The sequence below is a fragment of the Cygnus atratus genome, chromosome 8, assembly GCF_013377495.2.
Source record: "Cygnus atratus isolate AKBS03 ecotype Queensland, Australia chromosome 8, CAtr_DNAZoo_HiC_assembly, whole genome shotgun sequence".
Taxonomy (NCBI): domain Eukaryota; kingdom Metazoa; phylum Chordata; class Aves; order Anseriformes; family Anatidae; genus Cygnus; species Cygnus atratus.
In genome coordinates, this window is record NC_066369.1 from 15,120,687 (window position 1) to 15,135,978 (window position 15,292).

Below are 15,292 nucleotides of genomic sequence, written 5' to 3' on the forward strand. Positions count from 1 at the left end.
TACTTTTCCTCAGCCCCAGCATGCACCACTGCCAATGCCACCGCTCACTCGAAAAGAGCTTGTTCCTCAAGCTAAAAGACAAGTGCTTGTGCGCGAGCTGCGCAGTCTGCACAGGAGACTACTGTGCTCAGAGAGAGACCAGAGGCAGCATTCACCCCACTTAGCTAACAGATGTCTTCATCTTTCCACTCATAAAAATTAGGATCAAGTTTAAATGGTCATTAATTACTTTTACTTTCCCCACAATTTGTTTACAGGAAAGAAAAAAAAAACGGTTTATTGCTTCTTGGTGCTTTGTTTGCTCCTGCTTCATGGACCACTGTCTCATGTCCTCAGGACCACCTCCTGTCCCTGCACCATGGGCTGAGTAATGCTGCTCCAGACGTTGACACACAGGCTACTGGAAATCGGTACAGTCAGGAAATTCATATCATTTCTCTGAGGTAAAACAGCAAACGAAAGCCCTCAGGAAAGTCTGAATACCAGTTTTAAGGAAAAAAAAATAAGAAGAGTTCTTTTGAAAGCGTTCTCTTACTACATCACATTATTATAACCTAGGGCACGATGAGATAATTTCCATTACTAAGCCAGGTTCTGGAATTTGTTTTTCAGACTAGTGAGAAAGACATAGTTATATCATTGAGGAATGGGAAACACACATGAGGCAGAGTTCATCACCTCTCAGCACGATGATAGCCCATTCTGCTGCCACTGCCCAGGAAATCAAAAAGAAACCCTTCCAAAGATTACAACAAGTTCCCAGTCAGAAAGAGGAGAATGAAATAACAACTGGCCAGTCTGTAAACTCACTTTAAATATGTGTCTCATGACTGGTCCCCCGGGCTTTAACTGGGAGCTTAAACACCAGCTGAACCAGAACTGTAGGAAAATGCTTGACTGTGTTCTTTAAACCATCTCTGGACTATATGCTAGAGATATTTTTGACATCTGTGTTTGGCATAACCACTAAAATGTGGGCTTTCCCATTAATGTGAAGTAAACACTTAATCAAATATTAGGTTTTTCTCCCTCAAGGTCACTCCTTAAGTTTGGATACTGTCCTGAAGGATACAAAGATTTTGATCCATATCGGTGCTTTGTATCAGGGAAGGAATACATCTGAGCATGATCTCCCATCTCTCAACTCCGTGCACTAACCCTCAGCTGCGCCATGCTCTGAGATGTCTCCAACCCGCTGCACTGGAAAGCATCAGCAGTGCACACTACGGCATGGCCAGAGACATGGTGGCACGACACCTGCTCTGGAAATGGATTCCAGCTCCTTACTGCCTAAGACGGAAACTAAGTATTTTCTCATATTTTGTAGTCAGCTTTCATCTGCTTGAACTTCTAGATACAAGCGGGAGATACCTCCTTCTCTGGCTGCTACACAAGTCTTTCCTCATGTCTTCCAGCCCAAGCCAGTCAATGGGCTTCATTCAGTTAACCCATAGATCCTAAACATCCATAACAGCTCCAGCTCTACTGCCATGGCTGTCCATGTCCAATCTGCACAGAGTCACTCAGGTTGCCACACACCTGCATACCATTCAAGTGTCTTCAAACAGAGCCACTTCCAACTACTCCTGAAGTGACGTGTCCCTGGAGAGCCAGTGCTGTGCCACACTATATCCAGCCCCGGGTACTGTCAGGAAGATGCGTCAAGGAAGCAAGCGGAGCTCACGTGGAAGGCCTGCGAAGTGCGCTCGGCAGCTCGTCAGGGATATCTCTGAAGGCAATGGTCAGGGCTCGCTCCATAGACATCGTTTTTCCCCTCGATCACTAAGTGTTATAAACTGAAGTACACTGAAGCCCAAACAGATTGGTTGCAGCACTTCCTACGTTGGCTATTTTAGGCCAGTGGGCAAAGTCTACTCAAAATATCATGCAAATACAAGAGGGACACCTTATGGTAACTCTGCTAAATAAAATTAATTCATGTCAAGGTGAAATTAAGTACATGACCTTAGTGAAGCAACGGGATTGGAAATTTTTCCTTTTTGTCTACTTAAACAAAAAGTAGACCATGAATAGCACCCGCTGCCAAGAGCCAAAAATGGTATTTTTCCAGTGCAGATTAACTAGCCGTGCAATAGGAGATTAAATTATGTGGCCCAAGTATTTTGATGTCTCTTTTGTTACATATCCCTGCTATAGGAGGGCAAGAGAATGCCCAAAGGTGGTCGTAAAGGGACAAGAAGTAGATTTTGGAAGACAACAGCAGCCTACGAGCACTTCCCATCGTACATTCAAAACTGCCCCCTTAACAGGAGGAAAAAGCAAGCATACCAGTTTCAGGTTCACGTTTTCTCTCCGAAGGCCTTAGGCTGAGTGACGCTCCGCAACCAGAGCGGAGCTGACCCTGCGACCAACCCGCACGACCCTGCGACCAACCCGCCCAGCAAGAACCGGGTCGCACCGAGGCGCAGGAGGCCCAGTCCTGCAAGCACCGCCCCGGGCACGAGAGCCTGGCCCCGACGGGCACAGCGTGGTCCCGTCAAAGCGGCGACGGCGGCCCCCCGGTGCGCGCACCGAGCCGCCAGCAGGACGCCTCGGTGCGCTTCGTCCTGTACCTGACACAAAACCAGAGCTGCTGTCGCAGACATTTTGTGACATTTCTCCCTAACAGACATATTGTTTTACTTCCCTATACGTTTCAAAACGGATTGCTTCATGCACTGGCACAAGCCAGGGCGTTCGCCGCGATCTTTGCCGAAGTGGGTGCCCGCGCCCCACCTCCGCCCGAGCCCCTGCTCCTGTCCGAGCCCCAGCCCGAGCCCCTGCCGCGCCCGGCGCCGGCCAGCACCTCACGCTGCCGGCACCTAACGCCATCCCCGCCTCACGCCATCCCCCTCCCCTCCCGCCCGGCCCCGCTCCCCCCGCGCGGGCCGCCCTGCGAGCGCTGCCCGCCGGGGCCGCCCCTTCGTCCCCGATCACCGCCTGCGGCCGCTCCCCTCAGCACCCCCCGGCCGCCCGCGGCCCCGCGCTGCCGCCGCGCACCCCCCGCCCGGCCCGGCCCCGCGGCGGTCGGCCGGGGGCTTACAGCTGCGCGCGGTCCCGCAGTCTCGGCTGCCCGGCTCGGCTCGGCTCGGCCCGGCCCGGTTGCCCGCGGCGGGCATGCGGCACTTTTCAGCCGGGCGGCGGGGGAGGCGCCAGCCGTCAGCTGACCGCCGCCTCCAAAAGGAGGCGTCCGGCGCCGGCCGCGGTAGTTTTGGGGGGAAAAGGCGCCCTTTTGGCCCCGCCGTCCCGCTGCGACCGCTGGAAAGGCGGGCGGGGAGGCAGCGGGGAGGCTGCCCGGAGGGGAGCGCGGCCGGGCGGGGCCGCGGGCAGCCGTGAGGGGGCGCCGGGCTGAGGCCGTGGGGAGAGGGCAGCGACGGTGACAACGTCCATAAATAAAAGCAAATTTAAAAGCAAAATAGATTTCTGTTACTAACAGCGGCTAAATGGAAACTCGCGGCGTGTGGGTGCTCATGGTGGCACACGCGGGCACTGTGCTCCCCTCACATCCCTGGTCGTGGTGCCCAGCGCAGTGGGACGCCCAGGGGCCGCTCGGACCCACAGGTAACCACATGGCCGCTCTTCGTTCCACACGACGTCCACCACAATCTCTCAGATCAACCAGCGGCCAAGCTATGCTTCCTCTCCTTTCCATCTGGCCGAATCAGATTAAAAGACATCACAGTGGGAGGCTGCCAGAACGGGAGCATGCCCACATTTTCAGTGCAGATACTGAGCTGGGTAGTGCGGGGAACAGGCAGCTAGGATCCCAAAGCTCTGTGCTACCAGCCTGCAGTAGCAGTCAGGGACACATGCTTATGGCTGCACCACCAGGCCCCCCTGCCTGTCAAACCTGTGTGGCCATGCACCTGGGCTTGCTGTCTGTCTGCAAGGTCTCTGTGTCTTGGCCCTCACCGAAATCCTCCAGCTCTGAGAGAAGGAAGTCTCTGGAGTGGAGAGTTGGAGTTTCAAGTTACTGCTTTACCAGTCTAAAGCTTACGAAGACAAAGCATCTGAGCTCACACACACACGGAAGTCATTCCTATTGCTGTCTCTCATCATCAGACTACTGCTCCTCCGCACGCTTCAGCATTATTAAAATTTTTAGTCTGAAACACACCCCCATCGTGCCTTATTCACACTACATCACTGGCTCCTCATCTGGTGCACATGAAGTTAAAATTTGTACATTTTGGGTATGCACAATGGTCTTTTCTGGAGGAAGGGCAAGCAGGAAGTAGGAGATTCAGGGAAGCAAATGGCTGGTTTTGGTTACTTTTAATGGCAACACACTTGTTTTTATTAATTCTATCACTTTTGTGAAGATGACTTTAAATTTCCCTTCCACATTTGTTCTGTTTTTCTTTAAAGGTTTTTAAATTGATGTATTTTGAAGCATACTAGGGTATATTTATAAACTGAAGTGTTATATTATTTGCTGCATTATTGCCATCAAAAAAATAATAATAATCCCGCTTGGGATGTGGATTCCATAGTGAGTCAATGGGAAAACCTGACAGACATCAGCCTCAGCTGCTGCTCTCCCTTAACAAGCTCTCTCAACATAACAGATGTCAAATAAGCTAGTCCTTCTATAGGCACCAAAAAACAAGTTTGAATTTTTCTTTGATGTTGATGTCAAGCTCTTTCCAGTTTTAAGCTTTATGATGGAATTTACTGGAATTTGCTGGGGCTTTGCACATACTTAACTAAATAGCCACTTGGTCACTCACATGGCCATAAAAAAAAAAGGCAACGAAGAAAAATGCCTTAGATTATTCAAAGCACAGAAAACCAAAGGGTAGGCTCCCACAAGTGAGAGGTAAATATTCACATTCACATTCTGTTAACAAGGCTCCTAAATGTGTAGTAAGTTGGTAGCCACAATTAGAGGAAAGCGAGCCACTCCTTGGTACAAAGCAACGCAAGCCAGAAACCTCATTTTCTCCATAATCTTACTGGTCTCCTGCTATGATGCACTGCAAGAGCTGAGCAACTCTGGCCATTCCTTTTAACCTTGTTTTCTGTCTCACCTTGTAAGGAAAAAAGGCATTATGGTAGGAAAGTGCTGTCCTGTAAGTGCTGCCACAAAGAAGGGTAAGTTTATGTTTAGAAAGCAAACCTAGGGCTGCCAGCTCAGAAAGCACTTATTTGATGTGGACAGCCTCTTCACCCATTTCCTCATCGTGCCTATTTGAGGGAACGCTAGCAAGAAAAAGGCAGCAAAACCACTATGGTGTCATTATTCGAGTCCTTTTGACTTCCACGTCAACTACCCTCTGAAGATCACTGTCAACTCATCCTTTGGTATGAAAGGACACTTCAAAATGTGTCAGTAGGGCTCAGTAACGGTCTTAACATGTGTGGAAATTAGGACAGCGTGCATGTGATTCCTCTTAGCAAGGCATTTACTTTCTTCCCTTTGCCTGGTTGGCAAGGCTGAGGGTATGAGCAGCTTTCCTGTTATCTAAATGCCCAAATTTTCTGATTCTGAATTGCTGAAGACACGTACCACACACTGCAGAGCAACAGAAATGCAGGGTTTCCAGAAGGTGTGCATGTCTCAGAGGTGACCATAAGCACCCATCACCCCAGATACGTGTCCTGCTCCGCTCACACACAAACTGCAGTGAAGCCACATGTTGCTCGCAGGCTTGATTACCCGTCCCTGAGCTGTGCCAAGGAAGAGTTGTCTGCAAACAGACTCAATCTCCAACTCTCCTTCCTGGCATTTTAAATTTATGTAAAACACTACTGCCGGGGTATGTCTCTGGATATATTCCTTCCTTTTTTTTTTTTTCCTTTTGTTTTCTACACATATCAAATGCAAACACACACACACACATGCACACAAAAACAACAAATAGGGGAACTGCAGTATTTCCATCAAAAATCCCTGCTTTAGTTCTGAGTAGCAAAACTGATTTTTCACTGCCCACAAAAGCAACGCAGATTCTTGATAAGGAGCTGACTAATGAGGGGAGAAAAAATTCATCTTTGCTCTTTTTGACGCACACAGAAAAAATGAAAAGCTTTCATTTACATTATGACGTTCCTGTTATTTCTTATGATATTATGAAAGTTATTTTTGGTCTTCATCCTATTTCTTCAAGAAAATTACGGGTAGGATTTCGTGATTTTTTTTTCCTGTGACCAAACCAACTGAACAGATGCCTTCCCCGATCCCTTGCTCTACCCCCCACATTGCAGCCAATTACTCACCCCACTGTGTCCATGTAATCTGTTGGTGGGTGCCTCGTCAACCAATGTCTGAATGACCTGAGTTAGGAAACCTCCTTCCACTCTCTTTTATGTGAAAGGCTTTTTGATTATGTTTCATTTCAGACCATCAACCCACTAACAACTACCTGTGCTGCCGTTGGTTCCACGATACCCCGCAGGGTGAGGATGTCACCGCGTTCCTGTCTCGGGCAGGAGGTGTTTCGGCCAAAGCCCTCAGACCGAGAGCCACCCCCTTAGCTCCTTTCCGCGACGGTGGCAGATCAGTCCTTGGCATGGTCCGCAGTGGAAACAAGCCATGAGCTGCGGTGAGGCAATTAGAGGCTGTGGAAAATGGCATTGTGAAGTACGAAGCAGACAAAGGGCTTTTCTGAAGCAGACTTGTAAGGGAAGCTATGACAAATTACAGAGGCCATTTTAGTGTGCTGCTCTCAAGCGTCAAGGCTCAGACAAAACTTTAGGCAAAACCACTGAGAGCAAGACTGGACATATCAGGACAAACAATCAACGAAGGAAACAAAAAGGGATATTTTGTCAGATGCTTAACACAAACACAGAATTTTCTTTTAGTCACAAACAGCTCACAGTGCATTGGGGAAAAAAATAAAAAAATCACTCTGATAAGGTTCACAAACTCCAGTTATTCAACAGAGGATCACCTCCTGTTCCACCTCCCTGAGGCCTCCATGAAGAGCATAACCTGAGACATTTGCTCTTGCCAAGATAAAGTATCTCTCTTTCTGTGGTAAAAATAATTTCATCCATTGTATATAACACCATAGGAAAAAAAAAAAAAAGTAGCTTTTGCTTTTAAGATGGCCTCTAGTGAAAAATAACCATGTGCTTATCAGCTGCATAATCTGAAGTGGGTCCCTGGCTAATGCTGGACTCTCAGCTATCAGCAGCCATCCAAGTGCCTCTTATCATTGATATTTGGCAGAATAAACGCACTCCGATTTTCCAGTTTGCTCCTCTGAGGCAATTTATCAGACTCATCAGCACAGGGGAAAACTGAAATTTCTTCTACGCGCATTTCTTTCTGCACTCACTCACTCACATCCGCACACAACCGCTTCCCCCCATCAATTAAAAAATAACTAATTGCTCTGGAGGACTTTCCACTGTGAATGAGGAAAAATTGCACTCACAGTGAATTCTGCTCAGGTGTCCAGTTCTTTGGCAGACCCCTTCTTTCTGTCCTTCCTCCCACCTACATGGTGGTTGTCTCGGGTTGTGGCCAAGTCACCCATGGCAGTTATGGAAACAAACATGAAGAGCTAAAATAACAGCAGGCCTGAGACACAATGCTGTGATCCTGAAATATCTTCTGAGAGCCTGAAGTGCAGCATGTTGTGTGAAACCTTCATATTAAGGAAGAAGTTAGTCTCCATAATTGTCTGCTATTATATCTGTAACGTCTGACCTCATAAAATGATAGGATCATAGGGTAACTCAGGCTGGACAGGGATCTCAGGAGGTTTCTGGTCCAGCCTCCTGCTCAAACCCAGGGTAGCTCTGGCTGCAGGCCAGGTTTCCCAGGGCTTGGGCCAGTCAGGACTTGAAAACCTCCAAGGATGGAGACAGCACAAGCTCTCTGGGCAAGCTGTGCTGCTGCCAGACTGTCCTCATGGGGGAAATGTTCCTCTGTAAATCCACTCCATACCTCTGTGTACCTCTTGCTAGGTTAACAGTTGGACTTGATGATCTTAGAGGTCTTGTCCAACCTAAATGATCCTATGACTCTCCTGCTTCAACTCATACCCATCATCTCAGGTCCTCCTGCCCTGCACCACCACTGGGCAGGAGCTGCCTCCATCTTCTCGATCCCCTCCCGGCACGCACAACTACTTCACGTGCAGTCCTGAGCTGGCAAGCACCCAGGTCTGTCACAACGGCACAAATCACTTGGATTTCCCCCAAATTAGTACAAACTGAAGGGCTGGCTGAGCACCCCCGACAGCCACTTTGTGAACAACTACATCAATTTAAGTAATGTCACAGCAGTCAGCATTTCAAGGAAGTTTTACAGTATTTAGAACTCCTATATGGTATTAACAGCTTCTTTGCCACATGCTTGACAGAAAAATCGCGTGACTTCCCAACAAAGAATAATTATACACTAAGGCTGGTCTTATTTATAATAGGGCCACATAAGAGCATTCACTTTTAAAAGAGATGAATACAGAACCGAATACGGAATTAAAGTATACCCTGGAGTACTATTTATATTACAGAAGTCAGCAAAGCTGCCTCAATATGAACAAAAATCAGTCACTAAAAAAAAATAAACAAACAAACAAATAAATAAAAAGCAGTAGGCAAAAAAAAAATCATTTGGTCAACATTTGACATCTGAGTGGTACAGAGTTCATTATTCTGAAGAACTGCTGTTCTGACCATAATTCCACACCTTCCTGCCTGTCTGCATCTTGTCTCTATCCGTGACCACCAGTAGATGCCCAAAGAGAATAGGGAGGAATAGAAAGGCCACAATGTGCTCCTCTCTCTGGCAAAAACACACAGACTGGGGACTTCCTCCCCCGGGGGTAGCACCAGGACCACGATTTTTAACTAGCTGTCTTTGGACGTAAGTTTTGTCATCTCTGCTGTATCTTATTGAAGGAATACCCACAATTTCTGTACCTCCCTGTGGCTAGAAGTTCCACAATTTTAGTCAACAAAAATTTACTTCCTTTTGTTTGTCTACAGGTTGGTCATTTTACTGGATGCAGATGACATTTCGTGTTGCAAGTAATAGCGAGTAATTTCCTGTGGACCTTTTCCAAATCGCTGATCACTTACAGACTTCTGTCACTCAACTCTTTTCCAGGCTGGAGAGTCCCTGGGGGGAGGGGCATGCAATTCACCGCCCTTTCATTTACGTTTTCTGTCTTGTATATTCTTCGTAAGATGGGTGTCTAGCATGATATGTGTCATCCAAAACATGGGCTAGCGCTGAGTTCGTACAGTAACAATGGTTTTGCTTGTTTTCTAATTCTTTCCTAACTATTTTTAACTTCTTACATTCCTTTTGCTTACTGCTGAGCTAGCCACAGGAATGACCAGCTCTCCTTCCTAAACAAGAATGCCAGCTTTGGATCTATGGCTGTGTGTATGCACTGTAGTTGCAACTACGTGGAATAATTCTGCTAGCTGCAAAGCTGGCTCTTCCATTATTCAACCTTTTATTTTCCTGTTCATTTATGAATATATCAAATAGCACAGCTTCCAGTGAGAGATTCCACAGGTTATTGCTCTGTTATAAAAACTGAACTTATTATTGCTCTCAGTTATGAAAACTGAACACTTATTCCTACCTTCCCCCCCCCCCGCCTTTTAACCGTTTTAACCTTTTATTAATTCTTGAGAGGGCTCTGGATATTTTAACTTCATTTTCAAAAATCCTAGTTTACTAGATTGGATCACCTTCATCTAATGAATGGTTGACATCTTCAAAACAGATTTCTGAGGCGTGACTTACTCCGGAAGAAAAATGTTGTTACTGCATTTTATAGCCATAATTTAATATTGCCTGGTAAGGAGTAAGAACACACTGATCTGGAAGTCTTAGCTCTGCGCTACAACCATCTTTGAAAAAAAATCAGTAGTATACCAGCTACTAGCCTCACAGTGACATTGAATCAAATGATAGGCTGCACACAACAAAATTTTTCTACTTGAGCTACTCCTAAATTTGTGTTAGCAGCCTGTCCCCAAATTCTTTTGCTAAGACCTTCCCTCTAACCCCATCCCTTGAAGAATAGCTCCACTGTAGGAATCTCATTGACTTCTACTGTATGAAGGACAGATGCATTGAATTTATTTAGGTTTCCTACAATTTGCTGTTATCCTTGAGTGCTCCTATCACACTTTACACTCATTTAAAGGAATAGAAAAAGAAAGTGTAAGCAGAGAACTACATAAAATACCTTTCTGTTTGAAATTTAAACTAAAATATAAGTAACTAAGGAAGACTTTGATCTGAAAAAAAAACTGTATTAAAACAGAAATCACAAGAACTTAAGTTAACGCCACTACTAAACATTAGAGTGGTTCAAAATATTCAAAGCAGAATACCCAGGAACTTGGAAGGCAACATCAGTGAAAAGTACAGGAACACACACTGGGGCTGTACTCTGATCATCACAGCACTAACAAGAACGTGAATATAGTGCATTCAGGGACTTCATCGTGTCTGCCCTTTACAGGCATGTTCTCTCCAGCAAACCTTTCTTCATGGAAGTTGTCCAAATAAAGTAAATGGTGCTATTCACAGGAATAGGTATTTGAAGGACTCACTGCTTATTCTGTTTTTGCAAATGTTTTACATGCATAGGGACCTATGGAAAACCCTTGCACAACATCAAAAAAAAAAACAAACAGATTTTTTAGAAATAAGTTTTTGACATTGACATTATGGAGAAGCTCAAACTCTGTTCTGGATTGTGTAGTCCTGGAGAGGGCTAGGGCTTCAGTCAAGCAAACAAAGTTTCAGCAAAAAACTCACACGAGTATCACCGGAAAATTGAAAGGTACCCATAACATAGTCTGTGTTTGAGAGACGCTTTTCAGGAGATAAAATATTTCTGTTAAAAAGCTCATTGTACTGTTTGGACAACCTTGTTTGCCCTTTTGGAAAGTACTGCATAACAACCATTCTTTTAACACACTCTTATTTACATCATGGGTCACTGGTTTTCTGCACACTTCATTCAGTTTCTTCAAAAGTAACACTCCAGTTAAAGGGTAACCTGAACATTTCCTCTTCTAAATGAGTGCCTTTCTGTTATAATGTTTTGGGGATTTTTTTGATTGTTTTTGTGATCGCAAAGATTTTCATTGTATTGTTTACAACAAAATATCCACTACTGTAAAACAGCACTGTAAGCAAATCTCCAACATTTCAATTTTGCATAAATTTTCCTTTTGAAGTTTGTTTGTTGTTTTTTAAGTCTGTCCTCTTGTGGTTAAAATGTCTGTTTCAATTAAACATTTAAAACACACCAGAAATGTCTTTCTCATTCAGATTAACACAATTCTGTCTGTAGTGCTGTTGCTCTAAAATAACTGCTCAGGCAGTTAAGCAAATGACAATGCATGGCGATAAGAAGGGTAAACATTTTTTCAGCTGCATCCCTTTAATGAACATTTGACCTTCAGCTTTCTCTGCTGCATCTGTTACTTAAATGAGACTTTGGAAATTTCAAAAAAATTGAGAAAAAAAAATCCAAAAAATTTGAAAACCGGATTTCCAGTTTGTCTTGTATGCCTGAAGAATATTTTGTTTTGTTTTTCACAATGTCCATTACTCTTCTGCTTCTAGAGAGCAGAGAGTTTTCCAGGGAATGCTCACCAACCGGGAATTTAGGTGTGACAGACCAATGTGAAGAACCCTTTGAGACTTTTCTTTGCAGGTTATTGAAGGTTATTCTGACAATAAATTCTGTTTTAATCTCTTTGGGTTATTTTGGCTTCCTTCTCCTGAATATTGCTTCTTTGTTCTCATGTCCATAAACACAGTTAGACCTAAACCTGCATCAAAGACCATATAAGAAACTACACTAGGCAGAGAAACAGCTTCATTTATATATGTTCTCAGATTCAGTAAAGTTCCTGGATATCTTTACAGAGTCTTTGAGGCTATCAGGAAACATTATTCCACAATGTCCTAAATCTACTATATTATTATGACAAAAGCAACACACACGAAATACTCTCTAACCACAAGAAACACTTTGTAAAACAAGTTAAACTCAACTAGGAATTTGTTGTACCAGCAAAAGTTATGGACTCATTGTCCTTTAGCCATTATGAGGAAACAAAGACAGTTTAGTGTACTGAGGCTGAACTTGAATTTGCAAAATATTTCTACAATAGCTGAACTTCAATGTACAAATAACAGGTGCCAAGTATCTAATAATCAAATATCAGTCGCCTATTGAATAGTCTCTCAACCAGCAATTTTGAAAGTTTGGAAAGAATTAAGATCAAATTTCCCACACTTAACAATGAACAATTTCTACATCTGTGGAATGAGAAAACTACATTTTTGTTCCTGCTTTTTTGTTTTGCAGCATAAGGAATAGATCATCTAGAAGTTAAAGTTATCACCCTGTGGTCTCAAATGTTTTCTGTAATATAAAAATAATATTTAAAAAAAAAATTAAGAGTCAGCTGTTCCTCAGAGATTATAGATGTACACATCTCTCACAGATAAACCATGAAATCGTTTATGTTACAAATGGATACAGGCATTCAAGAATAACAGTAAACCTGAAGACTTCCTACTATCTGAAAGCTGAGTTCTTGAGTTGCTGTTACTTATTAAAATGATCCTTAGTGGATTGCTACTTATGAAATTGCTCCATGAGTTTGAGTATCTCTATTGTTACAAATACTTCCGTTATTTATTTCTAAAGTAAAGTATTCTAATGATGAAAGACATCTGCTCCCAGAAATAGCTGGAAAGCTTTAAGACCAAACAAACTTTACCACCACCGCCCCACACAGCAGCAATCTGTAACTTTCCTCCAAATAACAAACTGACAGTCAGCTTTGCAAGTAGAAGCCAAGAAATTAAAATAAAACCCAGAAACAACTGACGTGACCAACACAGAGATCGACATGGAAATGCTGACAAACACATGACACAATCAGAAATATTTTTTTACTTTTCTGCAGACAAACCTGGGCAACACAATACAGCAAGAAAAAAATGCATTTCATGTCTCAGAACCTGGGGCTTAGAAATACCTCTTCGTTTGCTTTCCTTGCACAACTTTGAGTTACAAACACTCCAGGTAATTTTCCTGCACCTGCCCTCATTCTCTTACACTGTCAGTTACCTTTCATCGTAGAGAGACTCTCAAAAGCCAGAACCTTTGATGGTAGAGGCTATGTCAGCCTGCGGGCAGTCTGCCCCACAATGTGCTTTGTGCCACCGGTTCAGCCCTACACAGATTGAAGTTGCCTGGGATCAGATTTGTGCTTGGTTCATCCAAGTGCTGTCATTTCTGTTCTTTTAATTATTGCCTATCTTCTCGCTACTTGAACTGTTAGCCTTCCGCCAAGCCTACGGCCTGGTGTGACTGACCTCAGAAAGCGCAGCCAGCCATAGGCCCCAGATGGCAGAGCTGGGACCGAGGAGGCACGGGGGAGCGCCGAGGGGTGCCAGTGCCTGGCCGACCACCCATAGCCATCAGTATGGGCATGGAGACGCTCGCCTCTCCTCCATGCGCCCTGCTCCGGCTCCCCCGGCACGGGCTGCAGGCCGCATGAGGTGCAGCGAGCCCTTCTGCCCTCCACACCCTGTCCTGCAGCTGGAAAGAGCTGCACTTGGCCCAGGGGCATCCGGCGCAGCCAAAATTAATGAAGGATTAATGTCTCGGCGCTGGGTGATTCGTAAATAAACATGGCTTGTGCCCTATGCTTTGTATTCTGATCTCTCAGTGTATTGAACTGTACCCTCCAAGAACCAGGTAGTTTTTGTCACATAAGGAAATTGTGGACGTCTCCACCAGAAGATGCTGTAGAGGTCCGAATACCGAGTGAAATCAGAAGTTAGAGCAATGCATGAAGGATACGTGCACATGCGGCCATTATATGCAGTGCCACAGCCACCATCTCTGTGGCCTCAGCATGTTCTCAGACATTGCTTCGTGAATGCTGGAACAAGTATTTGACTCTCCTTATATTCTTTCCTGAGGCGTGCACCAGAGAGGCAGCAGAAAACGCAGGTGTGACCATCTCATCACATACAGTGACTGTCTGCCCTTCATCAGACCAGGCTCCTCACTTGCTATTTCCCTTCTGTTACACTGGAAATCAGACTCCCTCATCGCCACAGCAGAGAACCAAAAATCAAGACTCCAGAAGACCAGAAACACAGCTTTCTTGCCTGGAAAAGAACAGGCTGCAGCCTACCCCCCACCCCACCCCCCTCCCATTTCAGTAAATACAGCCACAATGCAGTGATGCAGTGGAGAATAGTGTTGCAATATTTGAAACACCCCTTAGCTTCATGTTTCATCTACTTGCCCCTTATAGTCTTGCTATCTATTGGGAAATAATTGACACTAATCTGCCAAATAAAACAAACTTTATACTGGAATTAGTAAAGGATGTTAATATTACTTTACAGAGATAAATATCCCCTTTCATTAATGTCTAAGCGGGTGAAACAGCTTAGTCCTCAGTGAATGTGCTTCTTTACAGTCCTGGATATTCCCAAATTAAGTTATCTTAAGGGAGATAGCCCTATACTTACCATCAGCACAACAGGGCTTACTCCTGAAAAGCTGCCAAGTAAAGCAGCTAAAGAACAAATAATTACAGGTTGATGTATAAAAAATGTTTTTGTTGATATGGGACACTGAGGTGTTTCTTCGAGACAAGCCAGCCCGTTACTGACAGGAGGACACAGTCTTGTGTCAGGGTACTTGGAGGGGGAGTCAACTGAGTGAGACACATGAGATGAACAGTAGACAGACAATTTCTACTGTCATGAAGATTCATTGAAGAATGATTTGGGCAACATGGAAATCAAGCATGCAAGTTATTAGAAATAGAAGCATAAACTAAAATAGACCAAACCAGTACTTTTGCATGAGATGTTTGCAGAATTTGTCTTTTTATTGTTCTACTTTTCATTTGGTGTAGCACTGCACAGCAGCACTTTTGAGGATAGCACAAGGGAAAACACTGTATAGAAACCGGGTACCTCAGCTATGGCTGTGCTCTTCACTGTGGTGCTTACAGACCCTGACCTTTCTTCTTTTGTTCTGCTCTTTTTTTTTCTTTTTTTTTTTTTTTAACTACATAAGTAACATAATTCATTACCAGCCTTCAGCAAGCAGTCAATACACAAATCTTACCAAGCAGAACTCTTTTTGCTAAACAGCAGACTGCACTCAACAGCAACTTCAGCACAGTTTACATCAGTATTCCCTCTAATTTGATGCCAAGAACAAAGAGCTTGTTCCAGCATTATCCTTATCAGAATAAAACTCTGTTTCCTGGCCGGCTATCTCTTCTCTCCCTTCTCATGAGGCAGGAC

At 44.5% G+C, this 15,292-nt stretch overlaps 1 protein-coding gene across 6 annotated transcripts in view; it reads right to left on the reverse strand.

Moving 5' to 3' along the window:
- The window catches only part of PLA2G4A (phospholipase A2 group IVA), a 116,772-nt gene that overhangs the window by 79,319 nt on the left and 22,161 nt on the right, over positions 1–15,292 (reverse strand). The window contains exon 1 of one of the 6 annotated variants that reach the window (XM_035537145.2): positions 6,220–6,479. The exons of 3 other annotated variants lie outside the window; for them this stretch is intronic. The gene's annotated coding sequence lies outside the window, so the exon portion shown is untranslated. Of the gene's footprint in view, positions 1–3,043; positions 3,308–6,219; positions 6,480–15,292 lie in introns of those variants that run through there. 2 more of the 6 variants (XM_035537138.1, XM_035537139.2) reach the window with 2 other exon arrangements.